This window comes from Camelus ferus, chromosome 12, assembly GCF_009834535.1.
Source record: "Camelus ferus isolate YT-003-E chromosome 12, BCGSAC_Cfer_1.0, whole genome shotgun sequence".
Lineage (NCBI taxonomy): Eukaryota > Metazoa > Chordata > Mammalia > Artiodactyla > Camelidae > Camelus > Camelus ferus.
This window is the reverse complement of record NC_045707.1, coordinates 45,124,767-45,141,180: the sequence shown is the minus strand read 5'-3', so window position 1 is coordinate 45,141,180 and position 16,414 is coordinate 45,124,767. Positions and strand designations below refer to the sequence as shown.

General features: G+C 44.2%; 1 protein-coding gene across 2 annotated transcripts in view; it reads left to right on the top strand.

Moving 5' to 3' along the window:
* Window positions 1-201: 201 nt before the first annotated feature.
* Window positions 202-16,414, top strand: part of ELK3 (ETS transcription factor ELK3) — a 63,494-nt gene continuing 47,281 nt past the window's right edge. Inside the window, exon 1 of one of the 2 annotated variants that reach the window (XM_032493591.1) lies at window positions 202-619. The gene's annotated coding sequence lies outside the window, so the exon portion shown is untranslated. The remainder of the gene's footprint in view (window positions 620-16,414) is intronic. The other variant, XM_032493590.1, reaches the window with a different exon arrangement.

Below are 16,414 nucleotides of genomic sequence, written 5' to 3'. Positions count from 1 at the left end.
GGGGTCCCCAGCGCAGGGACCCCGGGGGGAGAAGCGGGATCCCCGGTCCCGCCGCCACCCAAGGTCAGCCCCCCAGCGCGTCGAGGGCAGCTTCTCCGGGTTCCTGGCCGCGTTGCCCGCCTCCTTCCCCCCCACCCCTCCCACCGTGGGGAGGGGCTGCGGCCGCACGGGGTCTGGAGGCTCCTCCCCGGGGGTGACCGAGCAGGAAGCGTGGAGCGCGGCGGGCGGGGGCACGGGCGCTGTGCGGGGCCGCGGGCGGCGGAGTATGCGCGGGCCTCGGCGGCCAGCCCCGGCGCACAGCCGCGGCTGGGGCGCGCGGCGCGGGGCGGAAAAGCCTGTTTACACAGACTGCACACCGCCTGGGGAATAATGCAGTAAAGGAAGTGAGCCGGCTCGGCCTGACTGCTCCAACTTCCTGCTCTCACACACACCAGAGGAAAAAAAAAAAAAAAAAAAAGAGGAGCGAGAGAAAGAAAAAAAAGGGGGAAAAATCAGGATCTCATTACAAGAGCAACAGACCGTCTGCAGACGCCTGTCAGCATGGAAAGTCGGGGGCTTTCGCCCGGTTCCTCCTAGAAATTCCCCCGAAGAAGGATCTTGAAATCTCCCCCACATCTGGGTAAGTAGCGGGGTTTGTGCCTGTTGCTCGGACAGTTGCAAAGTTTTGTGGGGGGTGGTTTTTTTCGCTCTTTCTTTCTTTTCTGTAGCTTGGTGGGGGTGGGGCGGGTGGGCGCCGCTTCTGGGGCTGCGGGCCTTGGGCGGGGGCCAGCTACGGGGTGGGGGCGCCGCGAAGATGCTCCAGCGCCTGGTCCGCGCGCCGGCCCGGGGGCTACGGCCACCCGGCGTTGGCACATCCCGCCGTGGGGCTGCGCCGCGAGCCTGGAGGAGGGGGCGCGCGAGGGAATAGGAGACGGTGAGACTTGGGGTCCCTGGGAGGAGCGGGCTGCGTGCCGGGAAGCTGGACCACCGCTGACCTTCCGGCCAGGGCTGGGGCTCCCCTCGGAGTGGTAGTGGGCGCCGACGCTCGGATTCAGGGAGAAGACCGGTGGAGAGGGAAGCCGCGGGGCTGAGGGTCGCACCCCCTCTAGCTCGGCAGGTGACCCCAGCCCGGGTCGCCGCCCCAGGCGCACGCCCAGCCTGACTTTTAAAAGCCTGTGGAGTCTTTATTGGACACGGTTTTGGAGGAGGATTGGGAAGGAGATGGTCTTGGAGCCCCCAGCACTTTAGGATAGGGCTCTTCAACTTGCAACTGAATGTTGGCCTGTAATGCTACTGTACTTTTTGGGGGAGGAATTACAATTTGGAAGGTTAAAAAAGAAAAATAGAGGTCTCGGTTTTATGTTTTCTGAACCGAATCATCCTGACGACAAGCTGCAGTTAGGCGGCGGGTGGGGGTGGGAGAAAGAAATGTTATTTCAGAAACTGCAAAAGGGGCTTTTTAGAGAAAAAAAAAAAAAACGAGTGTCGGGAGAGTTTCTGGCTTGTCTGGAAACGGCAAGACTAATTGCCATGCGCTTCCGCTTTGAAACTGGCAGCAGACAGCATCTTGAAAATGACTCACTAGAGGAGCTCACAAAGAAACTGTGGTTTGCTGCTTCTCAGGTTTATGTATTTGTGCCTTTTACAGTTTCCTTTGTAGTGTTCGAAGGGTCACCCGCCCCTTCCCCGCCAGCCCCTTCCCACCCTCCCGCTTTTGGAAGCCCCTAGCGGGTCTTTAGGTCCCCCCAGCACCCCAGCCGGGAGAGGGGGGACTGGGGGAGGCTGAGTTGTTTTTGGAGTTGACTGGGGAGAGGGTTAAAGGGATTCTGCTGCTGCAGGGGGAAAAAGTTCCCTGAATTTTCCACTGGCTGCTGCAGGAAGAGAGAGCCCCTTTAGTCATTGCTAAGTAATGTCTGCACACACACCAACTAATCTCATTAGGAGTTTCCGCTGCTCGGCACAGGAGGGGTTTTGTGCAGCCACTGTCAGCCGGGGAGCCCTGCGCTGGCTGGCGAGGGAGACAAGTTACGGCTTTATTTACTTAGAGGTGCAGCCGCCCAACAAATCTTTTCAGGGCAGCATCTTGAAAACTTTGAAGTCACTTTAGCCATTTTGGATTTCGGACTTACTGGTGTCTCTCGCTCTCTGTCTCGCTCTCTGTCTCTCTCTCTGTCTGTCTCTCTCTCTGTCTGTCTCTCTCTCTCTCTCTGTCTCTCTCTCTGTCTGTCTGTCTGTCTGTCTGTCTGTCTCTCTCTCTCTCTCCCTCTCTCTCTCTCTCTGTAGTTTCTGTTGCCTTAGCCGCTCAAACACACCCATCCTCTCTCGTGTCTGTACTTCAGTCTTGGGGTGGGGGTGGTGAGGATCCGGAGGTGCTGAGAAACCAAGCATGTTCCAGGCATCTATTAATGAGCTCAAATTGATTTCTGAGTCTTTTTGCCAAACAAAATACCCTCTGATCTCTCTCCCTTTCTTCTCTCTCTGTGACCTACATTTATTTGGGAAAGGTCAGTTATGAGTTTCAGTTTATGGGGATTATTAAAATTACAAATTGTGTTAGGAGGGCACGTGGGTCAGACAGTTAAGAAGACTGTCCTTAAGTGTTTTTAGAGTTTCCAGTAATGACCCTGCCGGCAAAAACCCCTGATGGTCATTCTGTGCCAAATATAGCAAAGGCCTTCTGGACTTTTTTTTTTTTTTTGATTTTTGAACCTTTAAATGTTGGAAATACGTAGAGTTACTAAAAAGGTAAAGAATTTTAAGGAACCTGATTGAAACTGTGGGGTTCCTTTATTGACAAGGACTTGCTGCTCTATTGAGGATTTTTTAAGATGTCAGTGTTTTTTTTTTTTTCCTGGTGGCAAAGCGTGTCCTAAAAACAACCCAACCAGCCCAACCAGAGTGTGAGTCAGTGGACATAAGTACAGGATGTCCCTAACGCCGCACCTGGCACGGAGTAGATGCTCAATAAATTGTTGCATTGAAAGCTGTGAGTAGGATAACAGAACTTACAATAGGTAAGAAGAAAAGCTTTCCAAGGCTCACATCACTCTGCATGAGCATGCCTTAAGGATGAAGGTTGTAGATACTCTCCTCTCAAGGTAACATTTCCTTCCAGACACAAGGGATGTAGAGTTCTTCATTCCAATAAGTTATTATTTGGAATGCATAGTATTCACTTATTATCAGTGATTCTCAACTGGGAGTAATTTTGCTTCCCAAGGGAGATGTGGCAATATCCGGAGACATTTTGGTTGTCTGTCATCATCAGAGGGGGTGCTATTGGTATTAGTGGATAGAGGTTGGGTTGCTGCTAAACATCCAACAATGCACAGGGCAGCCCTCCACAAAGAATTTTCCAGCGCCAAATGTCAGTAGTACCCAGGTTAAGAAGCTACTGTTTACATTGATAATGGTAACTCCTTATATGCATTCATTCACTGAACAGGACATTTAAAAGTCATCACTGGCATTGTGGCCACAAGAATAACACAGTATCCATGAATTTTCTCTCCCTTTCTCTCTCTTTTTGGTCAGTGATATGCAGTTGGCATCTGATGACATTTTGGTGGTGTACCTTTGTGAGCTGAATTAGACCATCACTGAGCCTCGTTCACTTGGTACTAGTGCTTTTTAGACCATAACGGCAATCGCCCAAATGGGTGAGAACTGTGATTTTTTTCAGCCGCATTTGAATTTTGAAGTTTCCTAAACATTTATTAAAGACTGCCTCTTTTTCTTATTTTTTAAAATTAATAATTCAACACTGCTATTATACAGTTACCATAACTCTGAGATCATATATTGAAATTTATATTTGTAATAATTTTTTAGAACTGGAATCTTTTCCTGAAATTGGTTTTAAAGGGCTTCCAGGCAGTGCATATAAATTAAAATATTCCTTTCTTCGCTGTCAGATATTGGATTTTGTGTGTTTTTTGCTACCCAATTGTGTATCTGTCTGAATCAAGAAACCAATATGATTGCAAAACATTACCTAAAACAAAACAAACCCAAAACACTTTTAAAAATAATTTAAGGATGTGATTTCCTGGAGTAGAGTATTTTATCGCTGATGGTGAAATACTGCTTACTAATTAATGGCTTTGCTCCTTTCCAGTCCCAGGGAATGATTCAGCTATCTTCACGTTTCCCAAACCTAGGGGTCGGTCCTCATTCAACTTTAAAAGCATTGGGTTCCCTGTCCATTCTGGCTGTGACCTGGCTGCAGGCAGCTGGCTTCTGTCCCTAAGGGCCTGCACCTACACACACACACAGTCGGCTCTGGTCACTTGAATGAAGGTCCCCACTCTTGGCAGATTTTTCTGTATGTTTAAGGCAAGAGTTTTCTCCATAATGTTTATCTATAATTCCTCTTTGCCTTTGTAGATTTATGACCTACTTGCAATCACATTGGTATAGCAATATTTTCCGAAGTTTAGTTGGTTTTCTTGGTTATAAAAAATATTAATGTGAATTACCTTAGGAATATTCAGCAAACCCCAAAGGGAAAAAAAAAATTAACACCTCCCATAATTCCACTGTTAACATTTCTGGTCTTTTAAAAGAGATACACACATACACCCCTGCACATGCATACACATAAAATTTTTAATTGGAGTCACACCACACTTTCTGTTTTATAATTTATTTTCACTTAACATATCATGTAACACTGTTTAATAACCAGTACTAAGACTAAAATTACCACACAGAGAGCTCATATTTATTGATCTAATAAATGTGTTGACTCAACAGTGGATTGACATAATCTCTACATGGACTTGTTCAGTGTTTTTGTCTCTGTGGCTCCAAGTAATGTTCTAAGAATGCTGCCCTCTTGAAAGACTGAATTCATATGTGCTATGAAGTTTGGGATTGTGATGAGTTTCTCTATGATTTAAGGATGAGTCATGATTTGCAGTAGAATATCAAGAGGTAGTAACAGGAAGTCCAGGGTGCTACACATCAAAATACAATGTTAAATGATGAGAAAACAGAAACTAGGTTAGACCAAAAAGTACCCCTTGAACGTCTCAAAGGAGGAAGGTGCCTCTTACACACCCGATGACTCTTATTTATTACTAGTTTCATTTTGTATCAGTAAAGTTTCCAAACTTTGAAATTGGTATTTGAAATTGATTTTCAGTTCAAGATTACTATTACCCTTGGCTAGTTTGAATTCAGATCATCCAGCTTTTTGGTTGAAACCATGGCCGTGAGACCGTGAAACCTCCAGTTTTGCTGTTTATAGTACAGCCCACAGTTAATGGAATCATCAGCACGCTTACGCGCGTGCGTGCGTGTACTGTTAGCAAATCCTAAGGCCCTCCAAAGAAGGGTAGATCATTCAGTCTTTTAAGCATCTATTCTGTGTAGAAATTTGAACTCCCCATCATTGCTCCCCACAACCAAAATAAAAATGGCCGTTCATTCTTTACTAAACTTTGAATTGGTCATTTCAACAAGTTGTAATTTGGTTGAACTGCCACTAGGAATTACTCACTGACCACTTTGTGTGTTTTAATTTACGTTTGCTGGGAAGAAATTATTAAGAATTAAATGGGATTATTTTATAATTGGCTGTGAGATGGATTTGCGTATTTTTAAAGAAATTGAGATGATGGTTATACTGATGTATTTGAGTTTGAATTGGACTAAAATGAATTTACTTGCACACGTGCTCTAAAAAGAGGTTCTAAGGCACATAGCATTGTTTGTATTTCTAAAGCTACCATATCTAAGCATAGTTCTTAAATTTCTAGGTGTAAATATGAGAGTGACAGAGTAGGTATACACTTATCTGATACTTTCTCTTACAGTTTGGTGATGTTAGGAGTCTTTTTCTCCAAGCAGTCGAATGAACTGAGACCCTTGGTGTCTTTTTATTTTTTTTTTTCATTGACATATAATTTATGTACATTGAAACTGCACAGATCTTAAATGTTATTGTCTACACACACCCATGTAATTCCCACCCCCTACCTCCAACTAGAGAATATTTCCATCGCCCCCAAACATTGCCTGGCTATTTTTTCAAAATATATTATGGTAATTTCATGCTTCTGTCATGTTATTAAGCCCCAGAGCACCTGGCTAAAAGACAGCAGTATTTTTATTTAATCTGCATGGTTAAAAATAAATCATCAGAATATGTGGATTTCCTCATCATACAGTATGAGGAAGAAAATCCCTTCTACACTGGTTAACACCACTTAAGCTAACCAGAAATAACATGAATGCTGAGGGGGAAAGTTGATTCTCTTAAAACCAGTTGTGTTTCGAGGCTATCACTGAACCTCCCTGGACCTCGGTTTCCCTGGCTGGTGGTGAAGTGACCGATGTAGGGAGGTGGGGTTGATCCCTTTCAGTCAGAAGTCCCATTCATGCATGGGGTTTCTGGAATGAAGAACTTGACTTCTAAGAGTTGTGACAATGTGATGTGAATGTTTTTTTCATGCCCAAGCAGCCAGTTTTGAGACATATATGGCAATTTTTAAAAACTGCTGTTTTGTGAAGGGAAAGGGGTTCCCTATAAGTTTCCCTTTCTATCCCATTTTGGACCTTTATTGAATAAGGAACACCTGAAGAAGGGTCAGTATTTGCTGCTATTTCCCTCCCTCCACTTTTTGAGGCACCATTCATTTCTGAAGACCCACAATTCCTGGGAACACCAGTAACTGTCTGTGGGTTGGGTGCTGAGTAGGCCCAGGTAAGATTTTGATCACCAGGTCAAATCCCTACTCTTTCCTTCTGATAATCTTTGAAAATACTCTCCTCCGGTGCTGGATCTGAGAGGCCCACATTCCCTGTCACCCTCCTCCAGTCCCTTCTCCAGCCACGAGCTGGAGCAGTCCTTCAAGCACAGATCTGACCATGTCACTCCTCTGCTTACAGTCTCCCAGTGGCTTCAGCTGGAATAGAGACCAAAGTCCTTAATGTGAGCAGCGAACTGTGATTTGGGCCAGCTATACTGGCCTTTCCTCAATTCCTCAAATGTGTAACGTCCCCCGTGGCCTCTGGGCCCTTCCAAATGCTATTCCCTCTTCTGGGAATTCACTTCCATATCCTCTCCCATCAACGTCTCTCACTCCAGTTTCTAGCCAGTTAGTCTCAGCTTGACCATCTCTTCCCCAGGGAAGCCTTTGGTGGTCCTCCAGACTAAATCCGTCTCAGTTATCCATCCCTGGCCTTTGGAGCCCTTGTACAGGTTTTATTTCCAGGCTTCCTCATTACTCGAGTTCTCCCTGTCCAGATTCTTACTATCCAAACACAGGTACTGAACAGTTTCAGAGAGAGATTTCTAGAGATAGAGCTGGTATTGCTCATTATTTGTTAGTATTTCTTGCCCACAATTCAGGAACCAAGCAGAGTTGATAGCACGCCATCCCTTGTTATCTGAAATCACCGTCCAATTCATTAGATTGGGAAGTGGAGGATACCTGCACATGTATGCGTCAGGATGTGTTTCACATCTGTCTTGCCCATTAGTCTGGAAGCTCCCTCTGGGCCTGATCTGTTTTTCTCATCCTTGTATTTATCCTGACCCTTTGTACAATACCTGGCATTCACTGAATTAAAAGCAATCTGAACGAGGAAAAATTTGTCAGCGTAGCACCTCTCCCCTGATTTGGCCAGTAGACTTGATAAAGCACTTTATTGCTATGCCTAAATCTGACTCTTTCTTAGACTGTCAGTTAGTTGGATTAATAAGAGGCATATCTCTTGGTTAAACCAAAGAGATAGCCAAGAATATCCTCCATAGAGGATGTATCATTTTCCAGAGTTTGTGGCCAGGCTTGCAAGAAAAGTGAATGTACAGAAATCAGGTTAGCATGTTAAACACCTGAGAAGACAGACTTTAGCCCTGTAGTTGATATCAGTGTTATACTCAGAATGGTTGGTGAGCAGGTAAGTAGCTCAAAGAATCTCAGTGTAACGTTCTTTCCGTATTAAAATTAAATTAAAAATACAGCAACCATCATAGTCCTTTATCAAGACTTCAGTTGACCGAGTTTTTATAGTTCCCTTGGGTTGAGTTCCATGATATTCTCAGTTAAAAATACTTTTTCACTTGTACTAAAACCTATGTGTGTTTGGTTCTTAGCTTTTGTAATTAATAAATGGTATTTCTGATTGAACTTTAAAATAATAAGACTCTGCCGGTGTGATTATGAAAGGATGAGTGGTTAAATACCTAAATGTTTTCAGTGAAGGAGGGCTAGATCTGCTATTAATTTCAGCTGGGTTTTGCCAAGGAGTGGATTGTTGATAGTCAAACCTTGATTAACCAGAAGGCGTGATTAAGCAGCTTTTTTTTCTCCCTGCATTTAATTGTCAGGAGAGAGAGATGAAAACAGCCACCACCACCACAACAAAATAAGCCCCAGAATTTATTCCAGGCTGTGCTCCTGGCTGACTGCAGGACCTCTCTGTAGGAATTAACCGCAGGGATTCTCCTACTCTATCTACCTCGTCACCCTCAGAATGATGGCAGTGGGGCCCAGAAGGGTCAGATGCTCTACTAGGCAAGGGAAGAGGCTGTAGATATGAGAACAGTTCTCTAACACTAGCCGTTAAGAAGAACACTTCTCTGGTTAATACTCAGTGAACTGAAAATGTAACTTCCCTACTGTCCTCTTACTGGAACTTGGAAGGTTTGCCTTTAGAGGCCAAAATATAAGCCCTGGTTGTCGGAGTTCATTTAAAAATGAAAGAGAAAAGCATTGGCAGATGGGGAGGGGGGTGTGCACACCTGGGTGTGTCTCCATAGATGTGGGCTACACGAGGGATGCCTGAGTCTCGGTGTGCGGCAGCATGTGATCTCAGTTTCTGCTCCTTCTCTGTACAGAGGACTGGAGCATACGGGAATGTTTGCTGAACCTCTGCATCCCAAAGAATCATTATTTCACTGTGAGAACTCAGGAGGGATCTTGGATTTTTGATATACTGAGAGGAGAAGGCTCAGATTCCTCATCATCTCAGGAAGCCCCATGAAGAATTTATAGGAAGGGACCAAACCACTTGGCGTTATTTGGAGACACTGTGTGGATACAGCGCCTCGGTCTTGTATGGTCTTGTATGGTCTTGAGTTTTGAAGTCCTCTGGAATCTAGAACTCGAGTGTCGGTAGGAAAGTTGTTTCTGCTAATGCCCCTGCCTGTTTTTCAAGCTTCAGATACTGATCCTTTAGACCAGAGGGTGTTGGGTGGTAGACATTGCTGGTTGGTTGGTTGGTTTGTTTCTTTTTTAGAGCATTTTAGAATAAACATCTCCAGATTCTCCAGGTGATATTCGGAGTCAGGGTTGGGACTGATTAAACCCCAGGCAGAGATACGTTGACGCATCCTTGCTGAGGCTTTAGTGGAGGGCAGGGATCCTGCTGACGGCCAACTGCATCTCTTACAGTCGAGGCAAAACCAGAAGCATCGCTCAGTCAGCCCCCCAGGCATCCCTGACTGGGCTTCACTTCTTTAGCACTAATTCTCAATTCTGTGCTTATGATCCTTGGATAAACTGAGTAACTTTGAAGAGTGTTGCCGATTTCTTAAAGTGAATTACTCTCATTATAAAAGGATATGCTGAGGTGGGCAGGGTGTAGCTCAGTGGTAGAGTGCATGCCTAGCATGCACGAGGTCTGGGTTCAATACCCAGTACCTCCATTTAAAAAATAAAAAGTATATGCAGTTAGAAGATGTCTTGAATCAAACAAAATGACCCAAGAGTCCTAGGGTTCTCAAAAGCTCAGCATCACTGCTCTCAAGTAAGAGCCCCACCATGCTTTGATTTAAATCAGAGCTGAACCACAAAGACAGCATCCTCCTCCAGCTTTTGCCACATCCGTTGTTGTTGTTGTTGTTGTTGTTGTTTTTTAACCTAAATATTAAGACCTACCAATTTGTCTTTAGGAAAGTAGAAGCTTTAAGACCTTGATGTAGAAGATCATATATTTACCAAATGGTTAAAATCCAGAAAGGGGGGTTTTCTTTTGCAAAAGGAAAGGATCATCTAAAACAGAATCTGTCATTTATTCTGTACAGTTGATTTATTCAGGCGGGACAATTACTGGAAGAGTAAGTAGAGGAACAAATCGTATGTGACATTTTAGGAAAAAATTGAGCCGAGTTAGTGGATGGCAAATTCCTGAATGGGAATTAAGGGTCGTGAGGGTTCCTTAGGTATGTGTCTGATGTTGAACGCTGATGCCACCAGCTGCCGTTCTTTCTGTGGGATGCTTTGGTTGGCCTCTTGAAGGAAACACGTGTGCACACCATCAGCCTGACATGAATGAATGAACTGTCTTCCACTTGATGGCAGTTTTAATGTTACTTTGTTCATTTATTCATTGCCGCTCATTGTAGTTTTGGGAGTCAAAAAACAAGTTTTACATAAAAGGCATTGGGAGAAGATGTCATTTTGAAATCACTCCCTGTTTATTTTTGCAACAGTTTTCTTAGAAATAACTGTACTCAACAGGAACACCAAGATACTTTAAATGTGTTCCACTTACTGTGGTTTGTTTACAAGTCAGGCTAGATTTTAAATGGACATTCCATGAAAAACAAGATACCTTTTGCTTGCTATGTTAACTTAGCGCCATTATAATTTTTCTTTCTTTAAAAAGAACTTTATTAGAAGTTATTTAAATGTAGAAGAAACTGCACTTTGGCAACACAATCGTCATATGTAGCTAAGCTTGATATCAATACAAATATGTGGGAGAAACATATGCATATGGAGGCTGTAAAGCTATATAAGGGAGAGTCTACCTTAATGACTTTAGAAGCAGCTAAAAGCCCCACAGATGTCCACCACATGAGCAGGTGATGATATTTTGAAGACTGAAGGATCACTGTTTTTTCATAGATCCCTTCCAAAGTGAATACATTATCATACCAGATTGATGCAGAAAAGTTGAGGCCTAGAATTTGCATTTGCTAAACCACGCAAGAGTTTTGCCAAGATCACTAGAGTGGTTGACACTAAAGTAGCCGCAGACTCTAGAAGCCTGGAAGGATCCAGTTCCCTGCTTAGGTAACCATCCCGGAAGGCAGCTCATTATGCATCTCAAAAATCCCTAAAGAAGATGTCACAAATACCCGTAAATCAGACTTATTTTTGCAACAATACTATATATAGGAGGACCCAAGGACTAGCTAGTGTCAATATTTTTCAGCCAAATTTTGACATTTCCAGAAGCCAGCATGTTTTGTAAAATGTCACATTTCAGAAGAGGGTGTGGGGGAAGGTTTATAATATTAGCCATCTGTAAATTAGCAGTTCAGATGTGCTATACTCTCACGTTTTAACACTGATCATATACTTCTAAACAATGTCGAGATCAGCTGATGAGTATCACTTTATCTATGCACTGTTTTTAAAAGACATATGAAGTGGTTTTGGTGGATTTACTCCAGGAAGAGGGAAAGATAACTTTCTCAGGAGCTTATGTTGGAGACCATTTTCTTTAGTGACTTAACCATCCAGACATGATTGAAGAAATGATACTATTTTCAGTTCTGTAGAGGAGACAAGGGAGTTCCCAGGTTCCCTGGGAAGACCGTAGCTCCCTCCCTCTGCCGGCCACTGCCAGGGCTTTCTGAGCTGGAAGCAGAGGGTCAAGGGTTCCTCTTGCTCCATCCCATTCCCGAGATTAGCGGCCCAGTGTGCCAGGCATGCGTGAGAAGCAGTCGCTGGTGAAGAGACATGTTCTGCTGGTGGCAGTGAATGAAGTGGAGACAGACTGAAAGGACCTGGAGGAGGCTTTGGGAGGACAGGGGAGCAGGAGCAGGGGGTCACGCTAGAGAAAGTATTGGGGGAACTGGAGATATGGGTCCCCAGGGGAGGAAAGGCTCTGAGCCTTTCCCTGAGGTGGAACGAGAGAGGTAGGAGTGCCATGCAGATGTTGGAGGTGGCCCAGAGCGGCGGCACTCAGACCAGGGGGAGGGGAAGGTGCACAGATGACTACCTTTCTGCCAGGAAATGCCCGCTGCTGCAGCTGGACTGGGATGCTGAGCCCAGCTGTGCTGACTTCCCGGTCCCCACGGTCCCTCGGGGATCCTTCTGAGAGGAAGGCATGGTGTCGCAGACCACGCCTGACCCCACCCGGGACTCCTTCCTCCCTGGCCTCGTGTCGGCCCAGTGTGTGTGCACACGGGTGAACGGGACAAGGCAGACGTGATGCTGACCATCATTTGTGTGCAAGGCATTTAAGAAACAGCCCGAGGAAGGAGGGCACCATTGTGAGGAAAAACACATTGCTGGAAAAAAAGAGCACTGTCCAGATTTTCAATTAGTGGAGCTAAGATCTGAATTTTCTTTTATTAAACATATTTTATCTTGCCTTTTTTTTTTTCTAATGTTTCCACTGGGTGGTGCTGCAGGAATTCCTACCTTTTGCCTTGGATCTACCCTTCCCAGAAAGACGCCTCTAAAGCATAATAGGAGGAAGTCCTGATTTAGAAAGATTTTACAGTTTCAACACAATAGCAGAGTTTAGAGGATGCTCTGGCAGGAAATGTTTCAGTTTCTGGATGTGGAAAAACCACCATCATTTCGTATCATGCAAAAATGTTCTTACTACACTGTGGATATACTTGTGGCCTGCGCCAGCTTATTATTTAGCACAGAAAAGCTTTCAAGGTTATCTGACAGATTATGGTTTCATTCTAGGAGAAGTGGTATGTAAGATTTCCTTTATATTCGATTTTTGTGAAACTAAGTAGAGTGTCTAAGCAAATAAACATTTGATGTTCAGGCAACCACAGATTAAAAAAGAATCTCTCTGTGAAGGCTTTATTGGAAGCTGAAGGCATTATTCCATTTTTATTTTAAAGTTTATTCACACAATGTATTGATCAAAAGGATATCTGAGATTTTTATTTTCTAAATACTCTTAACCATAAGAAGTCTTTTAGTTTGTTAATCCTCATGTATGGAGGGGGATAAGGTTGGCCTTAGCCTTGTTTTACAGATTAAGAAGTTGAAACAGAGAAGTTAACATCCCTGCCTGAAATCGTGTGACTCTTTAAGGCCATGACTACTGTAAGAATTTATGTTCTGACCTCCAGTGGTCCCTCTTGCACACAGGATCGAATTTTATTAATAGTACAGAAATTTAGGTAAAAGATTTTCCATACAAAGGCCTATGAAATATAAGAATCAAGGGTAGTGTAGGGGGAAAAATACCCATTGGAAATTAGGGAGTTCATTAAATTGAAGGTCAAGTTTAGAAACAGGATTTGGAGGAAGTTTTACTGAATGCAGAAAACCTTTTTATGTTATGCATGTGCTGCGATCCTCCATGAAACCTGAGATACTGCTTTCTTAGACCCTGAAACAGAGCTTCCCCAGAGGTGTTTGCTTTTAAAGGAAAACATTTTAGCCCCTGCTGGGTCCTCCCTAGGTGACACCCAGTCAGTCACATAGTTGCAGTGGGGCTCCCAGCCTGTCCTGATTCACAAGTGAAGTGTCTCTCATGATTTATCTCATGGTTACATGAGATGCACGCAGGTTTGGGCCCCACTCTGGGGCCAGGCAGATCACTCACCTTTCATTTCTGACTTCTGCCCTCATGTTCCACCATCCAGTGTGCACCTACCCAATGGGAGGATGGGCTGTTCCTGTCAGGAAGGAGCTAAGCTACAGAAGGCACAGCTTCTCACATCCTGTCTTCATCATGGGGAGGCAACCTCGATGATTTAGCATTTGATGAACCTGCAGTGTGTCTAAACCAATTGCAGATCTTTTTAAAAGGGAAACTTTTTTTTTTAAAAAGGGATGGTGGGATGGATTCAAACTTTCTTAAAACCAGGAGTCACCAGCGAGGCAAAGCTAGAAATGAACAGGGAAATTTCCTGATGAGATTCCTCATAGGAATGTTGTCTCGCCCTCCAAGTTACGATGGGACTTTTCTCTTCATCGTGGTGAGGTGTGCATGTCAGAAGTGATGCCTCTGCTGGGGGACTGTGGTGATATAGCAGCTGGACTTTGGAGCCAGGCGCTCTGAATACCAGGCTGTGTTTTCCCTTGTTATTCCTGTGGTCGGGAGCATCTCACCCGCCTTGTGAAATTTTGACTTCCTCATGAAGTATAAAACAGATAACATGTATAAAGCACTCAACACAGTGCTCAGTACTTAGTAAATGCTTGTCAAAAGTTAGCATTAAACAAAGAAAAGCTCCTATTTAAATAAGTTAGGGTTTTTTTCTTTTTTCTTTTTTTTGATAGGAGCCCTATTCTTGAGAAGTCCGTGGATATTCAGTGTTGCTGGTCGGGGGGAAGACGTATGTAGCTGACACTTCCTTTAGAACAGGGCTCTTAGAAATTTATAAATTATCTTTAGGATTTAAATATATCTTTCTTTTCCTGTAGAGAATGGTAGATTCTCAAAAGGGTCTATGGACCAAACACAGGAAGAAGATATGATTGTGTGTGTGTTTATGTGGATCTGTTCTCTGTGTGTAATTATATGCTTTATGTTGACTATATGAGATGGCTGGTATTTGACTGTTTTTGACCTATAAAAACAATTTCATATAGTTCATCCTGATTGTTGGTGATACGGTTAAGAAACATAATTTGAAATGGCATCATAATGAGAGCAGTTATAATGAGGGATGATTGCAGTTTATTTTCATATGTTATTTATCAAAGCCTCCAGAGTTAAAATTCATCAGGCATCCTTGGACCACAAATGACTTCTGCTGTGTACAGTGTTATGAAATCGTCTTGAATTTTCACTGGGGACTTATTAGTAGTTTTATCACATTGAATGTATCATTTTTTTCTAGCTCTGTACTCTTTTGATCCAAATGACGACTTTTAGGAGAATTTGCTGTTTTTTTTTCCATGTTGAATTCATAGGGTTAATTACTCTGGGGAAGAAAACAAGTCTCATTGAGTTTCCTTGGCAATGAGAGTAGCAGTGTTCTTTCAGAAAGCAGAGCTTGGTCGTCGTATTGAGGGTTAAAACAGAGCTGACACACGAGGCAAAATGAAACCAGAGCTGCAATTACAAAGTGGGACAGATGTAGGAGGCCAGGTTTCCTGTGGCCCATTTTCCAGTTTCCTGCCTGCAACCTGCAGAAGAAGAGGAAGCTGAGTGTTACCAAGTATGAGAACTTAAGGGGGACGTGCTTCGAGCCAGAGTTAAGATGCTCGCAAACAACACAGACAACAAAAACAATTGCAAAGAAAGTGAATGTCCGGGTTTCAGTCCAAAAATGTCTGGGGAGGAGCAGCCCATCTGTTTAAAGAAAAAGCATTGTCAGCAGATCCTGTACTTCCCTTGAGACTCCACAGGGGGACCTGGGGACTGTCCCAGGTCACAGGAACCTCTGATTTTTATAGCCCTACTCATCTTGCAAGACATGGTCTGCTTTTTAAAAATACAGTTGGGTACCTGGAAAGATTTTTCTTGCAGAGCCTGCTTCCTGGGCAGGTTCATATACGAGGGAGGTGGTTGCGATTAACTGATTGGGCATAATGAACTACAGCCCCACTTGGGGAAGGCCGGTGACCAGTTGGCGCTTTGATCTAGCAGGCTTGTGTTCCTTTAACTGCCCAATAAAGTCATGTCTGAAGTTTTCAAAGGAGAGATTAAATGGAGGCGTGTATGATGAAGACTACAGATTGTACGCCCTATTTGTGTGGCTGCCTGATGAGCCTCTTGGGGAGATGCTGGAGATGTGGACTAGTCCATCTTTCTCCTGAGGGAAAAAGGAGAAAAGTAAAATTCTCCTATGTCTGGGCTCTTTAGCACATGACAGAAGAGTCTCTGAAGTCAGATTTTACAATCCCCACCTGAAAGGTAAAGAAGTTGCGATCTCAAGAAACAGATTCACTGCATACTTTTTCACTGAATGCCTGTTGTGGACCAGGCGCTGTGGGAATTGCTGGGATCGCTGATGTAATCATGGCTAACAAGAACTAGCTCCATTTGGGAAGCCTTGTTGAGGGCTTCATAGAAGGCACCCATGAAGGCGACGTCTAAGCCTTGTTGAATGCTTACGACATCCGGGCACTGTGCCCAGCTTTTCCCATACACCATCTCTTTCAAATCAGCTTGCTTCTTTGAGGTGCAGAGAAATAGGTGGGTGCTTTTGGGACAGCCAGTTGTTTTTTTACCTAGTGGATTGATCACCACCTCTTCCTCCAGCCCAGGAAGAACAAACTCAGTACCAGGAACATTGGGAAGTTTGGGGATATTGCCAAGTTAGGGATCCAAGGGGTATCTGTGTGAGGCAGCCTAGAGGGGGACTAGGCTCTTTGCCATCTTGATGGGGGCCTCGTCTGAACACGCGGGATGAGATAGGGCTGGGTGTGCTTAGCCAGGGGAGGGGGAACGGCCCGAATATACGGATGTGGGAAGACATAGAATGGCTCACACACTTTCCCAGCCGGAATTAACGTAGCCATCCATTTACTTTTCCAGAGGA